Below are 17664 nucleotides of genomic sequence, written 5' to 3'. Positions count from 1 at the left end.
CAAGGAAAGAGCGTTCAGGTCGCGGCCCTGTTTCCACCAACCTTTCCACCACCACGCACAAGAAGCACAAGAAGCGACAAGACAGACACCATTGTGCGCAGATGCCGAGAAGTGCGTTCAGCTCTGGCCGAACAACGTCTAATCTCGTGTGTGGACTCGATAAGAAGATGATGACCATGCAATGTTTAATTAATTGCATGCGTGACAATAAATATCCTTTGAACCATTGAACCATTATGTTCTATCTTCTCTGGGAGGATATTTCGTTTTAAGAGTAGGGCTAATGATAAAGTATAAAGATTGCACTGCAAATGTAAACGGTGCCAAGTCCACATAAACAGTGGTTTCACTTCAAGTATATCTTACATGTTTTTTACAACAGAGAGACAGGAATTGTTAGTCATCCACATGTGGTGATTCATGGTTTAATATCCGCCTGTGTGTGATCTTCCTGCTTTAAGTTTATTTAGTTTAGTTTAGTTTAGTTTTAGTTTAGGGATACAGTGTGGAAACAGGCCCTTCGGCCCAGCGACAAGCTGGTCGGTGCGGACTCGCTGGGCCGAAGGGCCTGTTTCCACACTGTATCTCTAAACTAAACTAATACTGAAAGTCTACTCCGCCATTCAATCGTGGCTGATCTATCTTCCCCTCTCAACCCCATTCTCCTGCCTTCTTCCCGTAAACCCCTGACACCCGTACTAATCAAGAATTTGGCAATCTCCACCTTAAAAATATCCACTGCCTTGACCTCAGTCTTGTTCAGCACGGCCATTGTTGGCCACTGGGCCTGCTCTTGTGCTGTAGTGCTCTATATAATAAAATCATGAGAGGAATAGATCGCGTAGATGCACAGAGTCTCTTGCCCAGAATAGGGGAATCGAGGACCAGAGGTCATAGGTTTAAGGTGAAGGTAAAAAGATTTAATAGGAATTTTTAGGATTTAATAGGAATGCGGTGCTGGCTCGCAGGGCCGAATGGCCTCCTCCTGCACCTATTTTCTATATTTTCTATGTAGGAATTTGAGAGGTAACTTTTTCACACAAAGGGTGGTGGGTGTATGGAACAAGCTGCCAGAGGAGGTAGTTGAGGCAGGGACTACCCCAACGTTTAAGAAGCAGTTAGACAGGTACATGGATGGGACAGGTTTGGAGGAATATAGACTAGACGCGGGCAGGTGGGACTAGTGTAGATTGGGTATGTTGGCCGGTCTGAGCAAGTTGGCCTGTTTCCACACTGTATCACTCTTTGACTCTATGTTCTAACAAATTCTAAAAGTTACACACCACTACCCAACCACACCACTCACTACACACCACCCCCAAGCAAGAACTCCCTGCCAATACCGAGCTCAGATAAAGAACAATTCAGAAGCAGTCCGCACGCTAGACCTGACAGGTGGAGATTACGCGTGGCTGCTGAGTATTAATGCCTGAATAAATCAGTCCCTGAAGCCGTAAGTAAAGTTGACAAGAGTTAAACAGGAGCGGTGCATGCGACCAACGACCCATGGAATAAGGAAGGACTTGTGTTGAAATTAAGCCGCCATTATTTTTTATACTGTCACATTTAATTGGACTGTATGAGGCAAAACAACCAAGAAAAATCATCGCAACGAGATGATAAAGTAACGCCGGCCACAAATAGTTCTGACGCATTGGATAAGATGGACAGCAGTAATCAAGTAATCAAACAAGAGGACATGATTTGAGAATTAAGGGACAAAAGTTTAGGGGTGACATGAGGGAGAATGTCTTTACTCAGAGAGTGGTAGCTGTGTGGAATGAGCTTCCAGTGGAAGTGGTGAAGGCAGGGTCGTTTTTATCATTTAAAAATAAATTGGATAAGTATATGGACGGCAAAGGAATGGAGGGTTATGGTCTAGGTGCAGGTAATAATAATAATGATGGATGGGATTTATATAGCGCCTTTCTAATACTCAAGGCGCTTTACATCGCATTATTCATTCACTCCTCAGTCACACTCGGTGGTGGTAAGCTACTTCTGTAGCCACAGCTGCCCTGGGGCAGACTGACGGAAGCGTGGCTGCCATTCTGCGCCTACGGCCCCTCCGACCACCACCAATCACTCACACACACTCACACACATTCACACACAGGCAAAGGTGGGTGAAGTGTCTTGCCTAAGGACACAACGACAGTATGCACTCCAAGCGGGATTCGAACTGGCTACCTTCTGGTCGCCAGCCGAACACTTAGCCCATTGTGCCATCTGTCGTCGTAGATGGTAGATGGGACTAGGTGAGAGTAAGTGTTCGGCACGGACTAGAAGGCCCGAGATGGTCTGTTTCCGTGCTGTAATTGTTATAAGGTTATATGGAATTGCAGATGCTGGTTTATAGGGACAAAGTGCTGAAGTAACGTAGCGGGTCAGGCAACATGTGTAGGAAGGAACTGCAGATGCTGGTTTAAACTGAACGTAGACATAAAAAGCTGGAGTAACTCAGCGGGACAGGCGGCATCTCTGGAGAGAAGGAATGGGTGACGTTTCTGCTCGAGACCTTTCTTCAGACCACGCACACACGCACACGAGTGACATTTTGGCACTGAGTCCAGAATCTGAAGAAGGATCCCATCTTCCTTCTCCAGAAGATGCTGCCTGAGCTGCTGAGTTAGTTACTCCAGTACTTTGTGTCTATCTTCAGTAATATAACGGGGTTTCCCAGAGAGCGGGGAAGCAACTCATACTGCTGGATCTCCTGCGTCAGGTACAGTGCAGCCCAGTCCCCTGAAGGTCATAGACCAACTCACACGTACATGGGAGGTGATGGCTGGAGGCCTTGCTGCAGCCTGGGGCTCGCCTGAGACAGGCACCGCTCATGAAACCTAGAGTGCGAACTGGACTCTGAAAATGGCACCAAAACCTGGCACATCCTGCACGCGGGGTCAGGAGACTACTCCTGTACGCTTTGCTAACAGGGGATGTGCTTGGTTTTGACAATACTCTACTGGACTGTTTGTACGAAAATAATTTCACTGTGTGTTTGCACTTCACACATAAAACACGATTGAACCATTATGAAACGTCTGTGCAGGAGGGAACTGCAGATGCTGGTTCACATCGAAGATAGACACAAAATGCTGGAGTAACTCAGCGGGTCAGGCAGTATCTCCTTCCACACAGAGACGCTGCCTGTCCCGCTGATTTACTCAAGCATAGTGTGTCTATCACATTTCACATTACTCCAGACATTACGTAGACCAGGTGTCGGCAACCTTGTTCTGCATTGGGGCTGAGACACACGTCTGTGAGCGGATGGCGGGCCACATCTATCACGTGTACACATGGATCCCTCCCCCATCCCACCCCGGATGGCAGGCATCAAATCACGTGTTCACAAAAGGTAGACAAAAATGCTGGAGAAACTCAGCGGGTGAGGCAGCCTCATGCATTCCTTGCATGTCTCACCCGCTGAGTTTCTCCACCATTGTTGTCTACCTTCGATCTTTCCAGCATCTGCAGTTCTTTCTTAAACGTGTCCACAGAAGGTGCGCGGCCATGCCAGTGGCTTTGCGCAGGATGCGGTACAGCCAGAGCTCGGTCGCTGCTCGGGGGGCGTCCAGCGCGTAGGTTGCTGAACCCCTGAGGTAGACTCACGGGTTCAATCCCGACTACTGAATCCTCAATGCTGGAGTAACTCAACGGGACAGGCAGCATCTCAGGAAAGGAGGAATTGACCTCCTCATGCGCTGTTAATGCCTCAAGCTCAATGTCAGCAAGTCTTGGGACCATTCACCACCTATAATTCCATAAGTTACGATAGTTGTGGATACGGATAAGACTGGTCCTCAGGTGAGTCAGAAAATAGCTCATAAATATTGCCAGTTACATCTTAGCGCCAGAACCACTGGTAATAAATTAATGGAATCAATCAACCTTTCAGCACCACCAACAGCTCCCAACAGAGGCGTTGAAATAAACTGGGTAGAAATAAACAGTTTTGGCCACAGCAATGTCTGAAGAAGGGTCTCGACCCGAAACATCTCCCATTCCTTCTATCCAGAGATACTGCCTGTCCCGCTGAGTTACTCCAGCTTTTTGTGCCTATCTTCAGTGCAAACCAGCATCTGCAGTTCCGACAAGAACCTACACTGACTGCAAGTGTAATTGATGGATCTGCTCTTGAACAAGCACCCCAATGCAGCGTAAACACTGTCATGTATGTATGCACTCAATAAACAATACACAATAGGTGCAGGAGTCGGCCATTCGAGCCAGCACCGCCATTCAATGTGATCATGGCTGATCATCCCCTATCAGTACCCCGTTCCTGCCTTCTCCTCATATCCCCTGACTCGGCTATTTTTTAGAGCCCTATCTAGCTCTCTCTTGAAAGCATCCAGAGAACTTTGGCACGGTGGGGCAGCAGTAGAGCTGCTGCCTTACAGCACCATAGACCCAGGTTCGATCCTGACTACGGGTGCTGTCTGTACGAAGTTTGTACGTTCTCCCCGTGACTTGCGTGGGGTTTTTCTGAGATGTTGGGCTTCCTCCCACACTCCAAAGACGTACAGGTTTGTCGGTTAATTGGCTTGGTATAACGGCCAATTGTCCCTAGTGTGTGTAGGATAGTGTTAGTGTGTGGGGGTTGCTGGTCGGCGTGGACTGAAGGACCTATTTCCATGCTGTAGCTCTAGCTTGGTTTTGTTTAGAGAAACAGCACGGAAAAAGGCCCTTCGGGTCACCAAGGCTGCGCCAACCAGCGTTCCCCGTACATTCACACTAGGGATAAATTACAATTTTTACCAAAGCCAATTAACCTACAAACCAGTACGTCTTTGGAGTGTGGGAGGAAACCGGAGCACCCAGCGAAAACCCACGCAGGTCACGGTGAGAACGTACAAACTCCGTGCAGACAGCACCCGTAGTCAGGATCGAACCCGGGTCTCTGACGCTGCACGCGCTGTAAAGCAGCAACTCTACCGCTGCGCCACTGTGCCGGCCTTATCTCTAAACTAAACCGTAGCTACAAACTGAACTAACAGAGTCAGGGATAGCTGAGTATTCACTGCAGATACGTCGACCCTGCTGGATAACGCAAGGACTCGGTGGGCCGAAGGGCCTGTTTGCCTGCTTCATCTCTAAACTAAACCAAACATACGGTCAAATAACGATGATTCAAGTGACGCAGCCGATGGTGACCTTGCATGGTCGAGGAAAAAGGTTAATGATCAAATAAAACCTAAACACTGCTCCCCAGATATTTGACAGCAGACTGTAAAGAAAAAATATGACAACAAGGCTCAAAAGAAAACCGCTGTGCTATAAATACACCTAACGCCCAAGGATACTCTTCCATCTTTTAGCAAAGTAAATCAATTTGACTTCTAGATAATAGGGAACTTGAGCATAAACGTAAAAACACCAGGCAACCAGTGTGAAAACAAGGCTTAGGTTTATTATGATCACCTGCACCGAGGTACGGTGAAAGGATTTGTTATTAATATAGACAATAGGTGCAGGAGTAGGCCATTTGGTCCTTCGAGCCAGCACCGCCATTCAATGTGATCATGGCTGATCATCCCCAATCAGTACCCCATTCCTGCCTTCTCCCCATATCCCCTGACTCCGCTATCTTTAAGAGCCCTATCTAGCTCTCTCTTGACAACATCCAGAGAATCGGCCTCCACCGCCCTCTGAGGCAGAGAATTCCACAGACTCATCACAGTTTCTCGTCTCCGTTCTAAATGGCTTACTCCTTATTCTTAAACTGTGGCCCCTGGTTCTGGATTCCCCCAACATCGGGAGCATGTTTCCTGCCTCTAGCGTGTCCAAGCCCTTAACAATCTTTGCCCTTATCAATGCCACCCATGCAGGTCAGGTATAGTCCACACATAAATACAATCAAGACAAACTAGTGGTGTGGCGGGTGGCACCGCGCGTGGCAGCCTCGCCAGCAGTCTGTTCGTTCTTTCACCCTTTTTGTTATTTTTATCCTGTTTAAAAGTATGCTCCTGGAGGTCTCTTAGTCTTTTTTATGTGGGGGAGGAGGGGAGGGGAAGGGGGAAACCGTTTCCAGTCATTTCCTGGTCGGGATGTGTCTTTGCTCCGAGTCGCATCTTCGCCCCTCCTCACGGCCTACCATCTGGATTGGCGCGGCCTTTCCTGCCGGAGACCGGCCAGAGCTTCGGCAGCGGCGCAGCACTGGATTCCATCGCAGAGCGGACGATGCATTACCGGGGATCGCCGTGTTGAGGCTCCGGAGTGTTGGGCCTGCTGCTTTAACACCGTGGAGCTGTGGTTTGCGGAGCTTCCAGCCACGGGCGGCGCTGAATTCAACATCGTGGAGTCCTGGGATCCTTTGCCGGGGGTCACCAGTGTTGGAGCTCCATCCAGCTCGGCCTGTGGACTTCAGGAGCCGTGGTCTCTGGTAGGAAGTGGCCGATTCTGAAATTCCAAGCGATTGAGAGTGTTCTTCCATTCCGACGTCGGAGCTCCGATCACCCCGGCGAGAGGGCCTGAAATATCGGGCCGCCCGTAGCGGCGACTGCGGAGGGCTCAAAGGCCCCGACCACGGGTGAATGAAGAGGAAGATGACTGAACTTTATTGCCTTCCCTCACAGTGGGAAACATTGATTCTGCTGTGGGGAATGTTCATGTCAAATCCTATCGTGTGTTGTGTTCTTTTATTCGTATGGCTGTATGGTAATTCAAATCTCACTGCACCAATTGGTGCATGTGATAATAAATGTCTCTTGAACTGTAGTGAGTAGGATAGTGCTCGTGTACAGGGTGATCGTTGGTTGGCACAGACTGGGTGGGCCGAAAGGCCTGTTTCCACAATGCGTCTCCAAAGTCTTAATCATGTATTGTCTTTCCGCTGACTGGTTAGCTCACAAGCAAAGCTTTTCACTGTAGCTCGGTACACGTGACAATAAAACTAAACTGAACTGAAGTCTATATGTGTAGGAAGGAACTGCAGATGCTGGTTTACATCAAAGATAGACACAAAATGCTGGAGTAACTCAGCGGGACAGACAGCATCTCTGGAGATAAAGAACGGGTGACGTTTCAGGTCGAGATCCTTCTTCAGGCCGAGAGTCTAAATGTCTAAAGTTTAAAGTTGAAATTTGACTTAAAAGAAGACAAAAGCAAAAATTGAAACCGCTCGGCTCAGCAAAAATAAAAACTGACCCCTGTGTTTCTTGAGTCAATGTCTGCTTTCTTGTCATTCATGCTGTTAGTGAATGTTATAGGACGTCAATACTTTCATTTAATTTGCTGACACTAAACTTACGTGGGCTTGCACTGAGAGGTTGGAAACTTTTCCAGTTTACAGACAGAAACAATTGTGTAGGTCGACTGCAAACAGGCGGATTGTCTTTAATCGGGATAAATGTACCAATATACACAGGCAATAGCAAACGTGTTGATAATTTGAAGTGATCGCCACTGGCAAAGCAAGATAGAGATGTGGGCCTGTTTGCATTGAAATGTGAAGTGGTTTAGTTCAGTTTAGTTTAGTTTATAGATACAGTACGGAAACAGGCCCTTCGGCCCACCGGGTCCGTGCCGACCAGCGATCCCCGCACACTATCACTATCCTACACCCACTAGGGACAATTATTACATTTACCAAGCCAATTAACCTACAAACCTGTACGTCTTTGGAATGTGGGAGGAAACCGAAGCTCTCGGAGAAAACCCACACAGGTCACGGGGAGAACGTACAAACTCCGTACAGACAGCAGGTCCGTGGTCGAGAATGAATCTGGATCTCTGGCGCTGTGAGGCAGCAACTCTACCGCTGCGCCACCGTGCCGACCTGGTTTTAAAAAAATGGCCTTCAAATGATCTCTTAGAGAAATGGAGTCAAAGGTTCATAGAGTTGTACGGCATGGAAACAGGCCCTTCGGCCCATCTCGTCCATGTTGACCAGCTTGGCATCCTGCATTCCATTATTGTACCATAAATCCCTTAATCCTTCCTAAATCAAATATCTCTAAATCCTTCCAGTTCAAATATCTGTTCAAAATGGCTTCTATAGCTTCCTCTGGCAGCTCATTCCAGATAGCTCCCATTGTCGGGATCGAACCGGGTTGTAAGCATTCTAACTGCTGTAAGGCAGCAACTCTACTGCTGCGCCACCGTGCCACCCCCAGCTTTAAAGCAGGAGGGGCAAATTTTATGTTGGCCATTTAGGACTGAGATGAGGTAAAACTTTTCACCCAGAGAGTTGTGAATCTGTGGAATTCTCTGCCACAGAAGGCAGTGGAGGCCAATTCACTGGATGTTTTCAAGAGAGAGTTAGATTTAGCTCATAGGGCTAATGGAATCAATGGATATGGGGAGAAAGCAGGAACGGGGTACTGATGTTGGATGATCAGCCATGATCATATTGAATGGCGATGCTGGCTCGAAGGGCCAAATGGCCTACTCCTGCACCTATTTTCTATGTTTCTTATGATACAGAGGGCGAGGAATGCCTGGAACTGTTGTCAGTGGTGGAGGCGGATACGATAGTGGCGTTTATCCGAGACTTTTGGATATGGGCATGGATATGGAGGGATCTGGATTATATAAAGGCAGACAAGAGGGGCTTGGCATCATGTTTGGCACAGACATTGTCTGCTCCTGTGCTGTACTGTTTAGTTTGGAGATACAGCATGGAACCAGGCCCTTCGGCCCACCGAGTCCGTGCCGACCAGCGATCCCCGCACGCTCACACTACCCAACGCACACACTCGGGACAATTTACATTTATACCAAAGCCAATTAACCTCTCAGAGGGCTAGTGTGGGAGGAGACCACAGGAAGATCTCGGAGAAAACCCATGCAGGTTACGGGGAGAACGTACAAACTCCGTACAGACAGCAGCTGTAACCGGGATGGAACCAGGGTCTCTGGTGCTGCATGCGCTGTGAGGCGGCAACTCTACCGCTGCGCCACCGTGACCGACCGCCCTGTGGTTTGTAAATTTGCTAACGGCTCATTATTCCTGAGCCTGCACTCACACAGCCCTGTTGTCAGCTCACTGAATCCAGTCGCAGTGAATGGAATTGGCTTTCCCTCCGCACATCCACAAAGGTCACCCAGTGAGTTTGTTAAGAATCAACTATTCATTTTATTTGTCCGGCTCCACAAAAGGTGATGATTCATAGTCTGTCTGAACCGCCTCACGCTGTTTAATTGCTGGCCGGCAATCAGACGTGTCCTTCAATTACAAAGAGTTGATGCCTAGTTTGAGACAGCACTAGTTGGCATGTGTTCACAACGGTGACTTGCACCAGGCGAGATGCACATCCACGTGCAAGGGCCCGCACGGTGACGCAACGGTAGAGTTGCCGCCTCACAGCACCAGAGACCCGGGTTCGATCCTGACCACAGGTGCTGCCTGCGCGGAGTTTGTACGTTCTCCCCGTGACCTGCGTGGGTTTTCTCCGTGATCTTCGGTTTCCTCCCACACTCCAAAGACGTACAGGTATGTAGGTTAATTGGCTTCGATAAAAATTGTAACTTGTCCCTAGATTGTGTCAGGTAGTGTTAGTGTGAAGGGATCGCTAGTCGGTGTGGACTCGGTGGGCCGAAGGGCCTGTTTCCACGCTGTAGACAAGGAATTGCAGATGCTGGTTCACCAAATCAAAACACAAGGTGCTGATGTAAATCAACAGGCCAGGCATCATCTCTGGAGAACATGGACAGGTGACATTTTGTGTCGGAGAGTCACAGAGTGACACAGCGTGGCAACAGGCCCTTCGGCCCAACTTGCCCATGCTGACCAACATGTCCCACAAGTCTGAAGGAAGGGTCTCTACCAAAAACGTCACCTATTCCCTTTCTCCAGAGATGCTGTCTAACCCGCTGAGTTACGCCATCTTTTTGTGTCTATCTTCTAGTCCCACCTGCCTGCGTTTGGCCCATATCCCTCTAAACCTGCCCTATCCATCCACCCATCGACATGTTTCATAGTCGACCCTTCTTCAGACTCTTAAGGAACTTGTCGGGACCCCTTGTTCAGACTCTTTGACAAGTCAACATTTTTTGACAAAAAAAAAAAGTTTTAATGAAACACTGAATTTCCGTTGAAATGAAGAGAATAATCTTAAACTGCTACAAAAGCATTATATCTTTGTGAGAACAGGGCAGTGTATTGTGTATTGTGTTGGCAGGACAGCAAATGTCTACAATCACTCTATTTACAACCTTCCTGGGGGTTGATGCTTGCCCAGCCAAGCTAAAGAGAAATGATTTAGACACAGTCCCTGAAGGCAATTCAAGTGTGAAGCCCTGTTCAGCGCCAGGCTTTATGGTGTAATGAAATTAAGAAGATTTTCATTTCAAACACATTCGATCTTTTCTTCAAACAGTCGGCGTGGAAGGCCGGAAGGGTAGGGGAGCGTTTCAATCAGCGTTACAAACTCAATTCCGCACTTTCTCCCCTTCATTTCAGCTGCCTTTTAAAAAGGAACTAATTCAGCCATTCAACCGTTAAGCCGCGATCTAATTAGATTAGGCTGCCCATTTAACTTGGAACGGGGACATGAGGCAGTACAGCGCAGGTCCGAGGCCCTTCGGCCCACAATGTCCGACTGTGGCAACTGTGAGGCCAAGTTAATCTCGTCCTCCTGCACGTGATCCATGTCCACCCCCCCCCCCCCCTCCATTCCCTACATATCCATGTACCTAAATAAAAAATTTGTAAACACTGCTGTCATATCTCCCCCCCCCCCCCCAATCCGGCACAGTGTTCCAAGGACCCACCCCTCTGTGTAACAAAAAACTTGCCACGCAGATCTCCTTTAAATTTTGCCCCTCTCGCCTTCTAGCGATCCCTTTTACTCTTTGACATTCAACTAATCTAGGAGAATCAGGTGTGATCTTATAGAGGTGTATAAAATCATGAGAGGAATAGATTGGGTAGATGCACAGAGTCTCTTGCCCAGAGTAGGGGAATCGAGGGCCAGAGGACATAGGTTTAAGGTGAAGGGGAAAAGATTTAAATGGAATTTGAGGGGTAACTTGAGGGCGTCTGGAACGAGCTGCCAGAGGAGGTAGTTGAGGCTGGGACTACCCCAACGTTTAAGATACAGTTAGACAGGTACATGGATAAGACAGGTTTGGAGGGGTCTGGGCCAAACGCAGGCAGGTGGGACTAGTGTAGCTGGGACGTGTTGGCCAGTTTGGGTACGTTGGGCTGAAGGGCCTGTTTCTACGCTGTATCACTCTGTGACTCTATAATCTCCTCTGCCTGGACAAGATGCATCTCGTTCCATTCCACAATAGGTGCAGGAGTAGGCCATTCGGCCCTTTGAGCCAGCACTGCCATTCAATGCGATCATGGCTGATCATCGTGCATATCCATGCGCCTATTTAACAGTCTCGTAAATGACACTATAGTATCTGCCTCCACCGCCACCACCCCTGGCAGTGCGTACCAGGAACCCACCACTTTCCATGTGAAGAATAAGCTTGCCTCACAAACCCGCACGTCTTTGGAGTGTGGAAGGAAACCGGAGCACCCGGAGAAAACCCATGCTGTCACACAGAGAGAATGGACAAACTCCGTACAGATACACCCGCAGTCAGGATGGAACCCGGGTCTCTGGCGTGGTGAGGCAGCAACTCTACCGCTGCGCCACCGTGCGATCAATCCAGCCAAACACAGTGCAAGAAATAGAGCAAAGGGGATGACACAGAGTGCAGAATATAGTTCTCAGCATTGAAGCGTATCAGTTCCTTCCACGCACATTCTCTTGCTCAAATATCCCCTGTGAAGATGGAGGCATTTCTCATACCTACCCTGTTGAATTCTTATCTTTTTTTTTGTAGTTCACGAGATAGACAATAGACAATAGGTGCAGGAGTAGGCCATTTGGCCCTTCGGGCCAGCACCGCCATTCACTGTGAACATGGCTGATCATCCACAATCAGTACCCCGTTCCTGCCTTCTCCCCATATCCCCTGACTCTGCTATCTTCAAGAGCTCTATCTAAAGGGCCTGCTCCACTTTCACAACTTAATTCAAAACCTCTGCCGAGTTTAAAGGACCTAAAAAAAAATCAAGATGATGGTAATCTACGAACTCCTACGACCTTCCACGACTATGTTCACGAGTATGTCTACGAATTCCCACGACTATTTCGATGCCCTCCTTACGAGTAAAAAATTGCAATTTCTTTCATCCCGACCATTTTTTTTACTCGTAGACATTTTTATCGGGCTGGAAAAAAAGTCCGGACTTACCTGATGCCACGAGTACCTACGGCTGGCATAACGAGCCGCTACGATATATCTACGAACTCCTACGGACTCGTTACGAACATTCTGCGAGTTTGAATCAAGGGGAAACTCGGGAGAACTTGTGAATTACCTCGTGAAAGTGGGACAGGCCCTTAACTCTATCTCGAAAGCATCCAGAGAATTGGCCACTGCCTTCTGAGCTTTCCTAATTGAATCCTTCAAATCCTGGCACCATTCTGAGGAGCCTGCACTGTACCCAATAAAATGCAGTGTGCAAACATGGATTCCAGAATGGTTCTCAGACTTTGTACAACGTTTGGATTCCAATCTCTTTGAGGTAAAGCCAGCCATTATCTCATCCCCTCGTTTAGTGATTTGTCTATGAGAGCTAAATATCTTTCTGCTTCCGCCCTCTGCTTTCTCACCAATGCAGAAATATATCAGTTAGAATTAACAGAGTCAGGGAGTCATACAACACAGAAACAGGCCATTCAGCCCATGCTGATCAAGATGCCCCATCTATACTAGTCCCACCTGCCAGCATTTGGCCCATATCCCTCCGAACCTATCCTATCCACGTACCTGTCTAAACTGGCAGCTCGTTCCATACACTCACCACCCTCTGTGTGGGAAATTTACCCCTCATGTTCCTGTTAAATCTTTCCCCTCTCACCTTACACCTGTGTCCTCTGGTTCTTGATTTCCCTAACCTGGGAATTCACCCAATCTAATCACCTCATGATTTTATCAGTTTCAGGTAAAAAATGACCACCTTCACGTCACCCGCAGAGGCATCTCTTTCACTTGTGAACGGTGGCGCAGCGGTAGAGTTGCTGCCTCAGACAGTCACAGCGCCAGAGACCCAGGTTCGATCCCGACTACGGGTGCTGATTGTATGGAGTTTGTACGTTCTCCCCGTGACCTGCGTGGGTTTTCTCCGAGAACTTCGGTTACTTCTCACACTCCAGAGATGTACAGGTTTGTAGGTTAATTGTGTTGGTAAATGCAAAAAATGTCCCTAGTGTAAGGTAGTGTTAACGTGCCCCCAGTGGGCTGAAGCTGTAAGGGCCTGCCCCACCAACCTCATGGGGCCGGTCCCAATTCGAACCGCGGAGGCGTATGGAGTTGTGCGGGGCTGGTCCCGACATCATACTCACCAATCAGCTGGGCAGGAGGCGGGCCGACTGAATTTGGACGTCGCACGGCGTCGGGCGGTGACATCATCGCGCAACGGCACGCTGTGCGGTGACGTCATTGCGCAACGCCACGCGCTAGGCTTACGCTGTCAAGACGCTGCATATACGCCCTCAGTGCGCCTGCGGGCCGACAGGCCATTGGCGCGTTGGACTTTCGAACAGTGCAAGATTTTTGGAGCCTCGCGCGATGTCGGGACCAGCCCCGCACAACTCCTACGCCTCCGCCAATCGAAGTGGGACCGGCCCCGCGAGGCCGTACGCCTCAAGCGACCACGTTTGGTCGCGCTAGACGCATGCAGGCGCATGCTGGTGGGACAGGCCCTGTACTGTATGGCTCACTGACTCAGTGGGCCAAAGGGGCTGTTTCCGTGCTGTATTCTCTAAACCAAACTTGCTTTATGTCCTCTTTATGTCCACACTATGTCGTGTTCCCCAGCTTAAAGTCATTCGCTAACCTTGGATTTAAAAAAAAACTCTCTGATCTTTCATCCAACATTAATATGCATGACAAAAAGCCACAGCTTTTCCAGAGAGTTGAACGGGTGCTCTGTCTCGAGAGAGAGAGAGAGAGAGACTTCAATCAAGCAGAAAATGAAACAGATGAACTCTAGTTGCGATGATGATGATGAACTGTTCATTTAGATTAGTGCTTTGACCGATACAGTGGCTACGCTGACAGAGTTAAATGCCGACTGGAACTAGCTTGGAAGGATCTCCACCCAAAATGTCACCTATTCCTTCGCTCCATAGATGCTGCCTCACCCGCTGAGTTTCTCCAGCATTTTTGTCTACCTGGCACTGCGGTGAGGTGGCTTGGAATGGGGAGGTTGGGGAAAGAAGGTTCCATTCCTATATCTCAGCGAGACCCTTAGAAACATAGAAAATAGATGCAGGAGTAGGCCATTCGGCCCTTCGAGCCAGCACCGCCATTAAATATGATCACGGCTGATCATCCAAAATCAGATCCCCGTTCCTGCTTTCTCCCCATATCCCTTGATTCCGTTAGTCCTAAGAGATAAATCTAACTCTCTCTTGAAGAGTTAGATACCCAGCGCCGGCTCTGCGATCGTTTCGCTGAACACCTCCGCTTAGTCCGCCTGGACCTACATGATCTCCCTGTTGCTAAACACTTTAACTCCCCCTCCCATTCCCACACTGACCTTTCTGTCCTGGGCCTCCTCTACTGTCAGAGTGAGGCCCAGCGCAAATTGGAGGAACAGCACCTCATATTTCGCTTGGGGCAGCTTACACCCCAGCGGTATGAACATTGACTTCTCTAACTTCAAGTAGCCCTTGCTTTCCCTCTCTTTCCATTCCTCCATATTCCTAGTTCTCCCACCAGTCTGACTGTCCTCCTGATTATATTTTACTATATATGCCTCGTTGTCAGCTTCCCCTAGCTAACTAAGATCTATTCTACATTTTCCTTGAGCTTGGTCCCCTTTGATGCCTGGTTTTTCACGCCTTACCTGTCTACATCTCTCGTTCCCTCTCCCCTGACTCTCAGTCTGAAGAAGGGTCTCGACCCGAAACCTCACCCATCCCTTCTCTCCAGAGATGCTGCCACTCCCGCTGAGTTACTCCAGCACTTTGTGTCTATCTTCGTTGTAAACCAGCATCTGAGTGGATGGAGTCGATTGTGGACACAGCCCAGTCCATCACGCAAACCAACCTCCCTTCCATTGACACAATCTACACCACACTCTGCCTTGGCAAGGCCACCAACATCATTAAGGCCCAGTCTCACCCTCTTATCTGCTGTCCCTTCAGGCAAGAGTTACAGTAGTTTCGAGACGCGTACTTTAGACGTTAGAGATAGACCGCAGAACCAGGCCCTTCGGCCCACCGAGTCCGTGCCCACCAGCGATCCCCGTACACTAGCACTATCCTACAACCTAGGGGCAATTTTCAAATGTTTACCAAAACCCACAATTAACCCACTAACCTGTACGTCTTTGGGATGTAGGAGGAGCTTGGAGCACCTGGAGAAAACCCACGCGGTTATGGGGAAAACGTACAAACTCCGTACAGACAGCACCCGTAGTCAGGATCGAACCTGGGACTCTGGCGCTGTGAGGCAGCAACTCTACCGCTGCGCAACGCACAAGTTGGTCCCAATGGAAATTTGAAGGGGTACTGCCACCAGCATTGAGAGAGGATTTAGGCAGATAGTCGGTTTAGAAAGAAAATCTAAATCTCGTCGATGTTAGCTGTGAGCATAAAATCACACTACAATCGCCAATATAATTGCTGTAATGAGCGCTCTAAACTAAACAAAGAATGGACAGGGGTGGTGATAATCACCAAGACAATCTAATTGGCAATCGACCATACTTGGTCAAATCTTGAAAGCCTTATAATTGGTTTATCCAGAGTAACAGCCCCATTTTAAATGGAGAACAATGGACTCCCGGAAATGATTACAAAGAAGTAATTTAAATCATCGGATTACGACATGAATCAACGAGCAAAACTCAAGCTGTTAATTAACCCGAGAAGGTATGGTTGGATTACAAGGCTTGAAATCCCTTCCAAAGCCAGGCCTCACTTCCATTGATTCCATCCACGCTACACACTGCCTCGGCAAGGCCAGCAGCATGATGAAGGGCCAGTCTCACCCCGGACAAACCCGCCGACAAGGGAGGTGCCGTGGTAGTCTGGCGCGTCGATCTCTACAAAGCTGAGGCCACGCGCCAACTCTCGGACACCTCCTCCTACTTACCCCTGGAGCATGACCCCACAGATGAGCACCAGGCCACTATCTTTAGCACCATCACTGACTTCAACCCCCCCGGCCCCCGGCCCCCCCCCCCCCCCCCCCCGAGCCTCCAACCTCATCGTTCCACAGCTCCGCACCCCCTGAGCTTACCTTCTCCCCAAACCTGACTGTCCCGGTAGACCCATTGTCTCTGCCTGTTCGTGCCCCACCGAACTTATCTCCACATACCTCGACTCCATCCTATCCCCCCTGGTTAAATCCCTCCCTACCTATGTTAAAAAAAAACAAAAAAACATCAGTCTGAAGAAGGGTTTCGGCCCGAAACGTTGCCTATTTCCTTCGCTCCATAGATGCTGCTGCACCCGCTGAGTTTCTCCAGAACGTTTGTCTACCTTCGTCTCACCCCGGACATTCCCTCTTCTCCTCTCTCCCATCGGGCAAGATGTAGAGGAGTTTGAAGATAGACACACAATGTTGGAGAACTCAACGGGACAGGCGGCACATTTTGTGCTTTTCTTCGATTTAAACCAGCACTTTGTGCCAATCTTCAATTTAAACCAGCATCTGCAGTACCTACCTGCACAGAATTATGAAGAGACAGGGCAAGAGTTATGAATCAAGAGTGTTTTATTGTCATATGTCCCAGATAGAACAATGACATTCTTACTTGCAGCAGCACAACTGAATTATATAAACAATATGTGTATGAATATGTAACAATTATGTAAAGAATATGAAAACGCACGAGGCAGTGTGTAGCGTGGATGGAATCAAGTATCCGGTAGGCGGCGCGACTCTCGTCTGCAGCGGCCTCTGCAGTCCGTCTGCGTTTTTATTATTTTATGTCTATGTTTTAATGTAGTTTTTGTTATTTTTGTTGGGGTATGTGTGTGGGGGGGTGGGGGTGGTGTGGGGGGGTTGGGGGTAACTTTTAAATCTCTCCCTGCACGGGAGACCCGACCTTTCTTTGTCGGGTCTCCGTTGTCGTTGGGGCTGCAACGAGGAGCGGCCTCCAACAGGAAGACCGGGGGCTCCAGTGCCGACTACTCACCTCACCGTCGCGGAGCTGGCCGAGTCCAGAGCGGGTGGAGCTGTGGCGGACGCTGCTGCGGCCCGACCCCCGGAGATTCGGTGGCTGCAACTGCGGGTTTGGCGGACGGCACCGGGAGCCCGCGGGTCCCTGGAGGGAGACCGCTTTTCAGGGCTCCCGCAACGGCGACTTCTCCCGCCCGAGTTGCGGGGTTGAAGAGCTCCTGGAGCGGGGCCTACATCACCGCCCCGCGCGGCTTGGAATGGCCGCGGGAGTTTGCGAGCACACGCCGGGGGCTCTAACATCAAGAACCCGGTGTGCGGCCTTGCATCACCCGGCGTGGCTTAAATGGCCACGGGACAATCGCCATCGCCCGCCGGGGGCTTTGACTTTGACTCTGACATCGGGGGGGGGGAGTGCAGTGGAGAGAAAAGTTTTTTGGCCTTCCATCACAGCAATGTGATGGATGTTTATGTAAATTATGTTGTGTCTTGGGTCTATTTGTTTGTAATGTATGGCTG

At 49.2% G+C, this 17664-nt stretch overlaps 1 protein-coding gene across 4 annotated transcripts in view; it reads right to left on the bottom strand.

Moving 5' to 3' along the window:
* Positions 1-17664, bottom strand: part of dcx (doublecortin) — a 149172-nt gene that overhangs the window by 77485 nt on the left and 54023 nt on the right. The window lies entirely within an intron of this gene.

The sequence above is a fragment of the Amblyraja radiata genome, chromosome 12, assembly GCF_010909765.2.
Source record: "Amblyraja radiata isolate CabotCenter1 chromosome 12, sAmbRad1.1.pri, whole genome shotgun sequence".
Classification (NCBI taxonomy): Eukaryota; Metazoa; Chordata; class Chondrichthyes; order Rajiformes; family Rajidae; genus Amblyraja; species Amblyraja radiata.
Note: the sequence above shows the minus strand (reverse complement) of the source record. Positions and strands in the feature narration are given on the sequence as shown.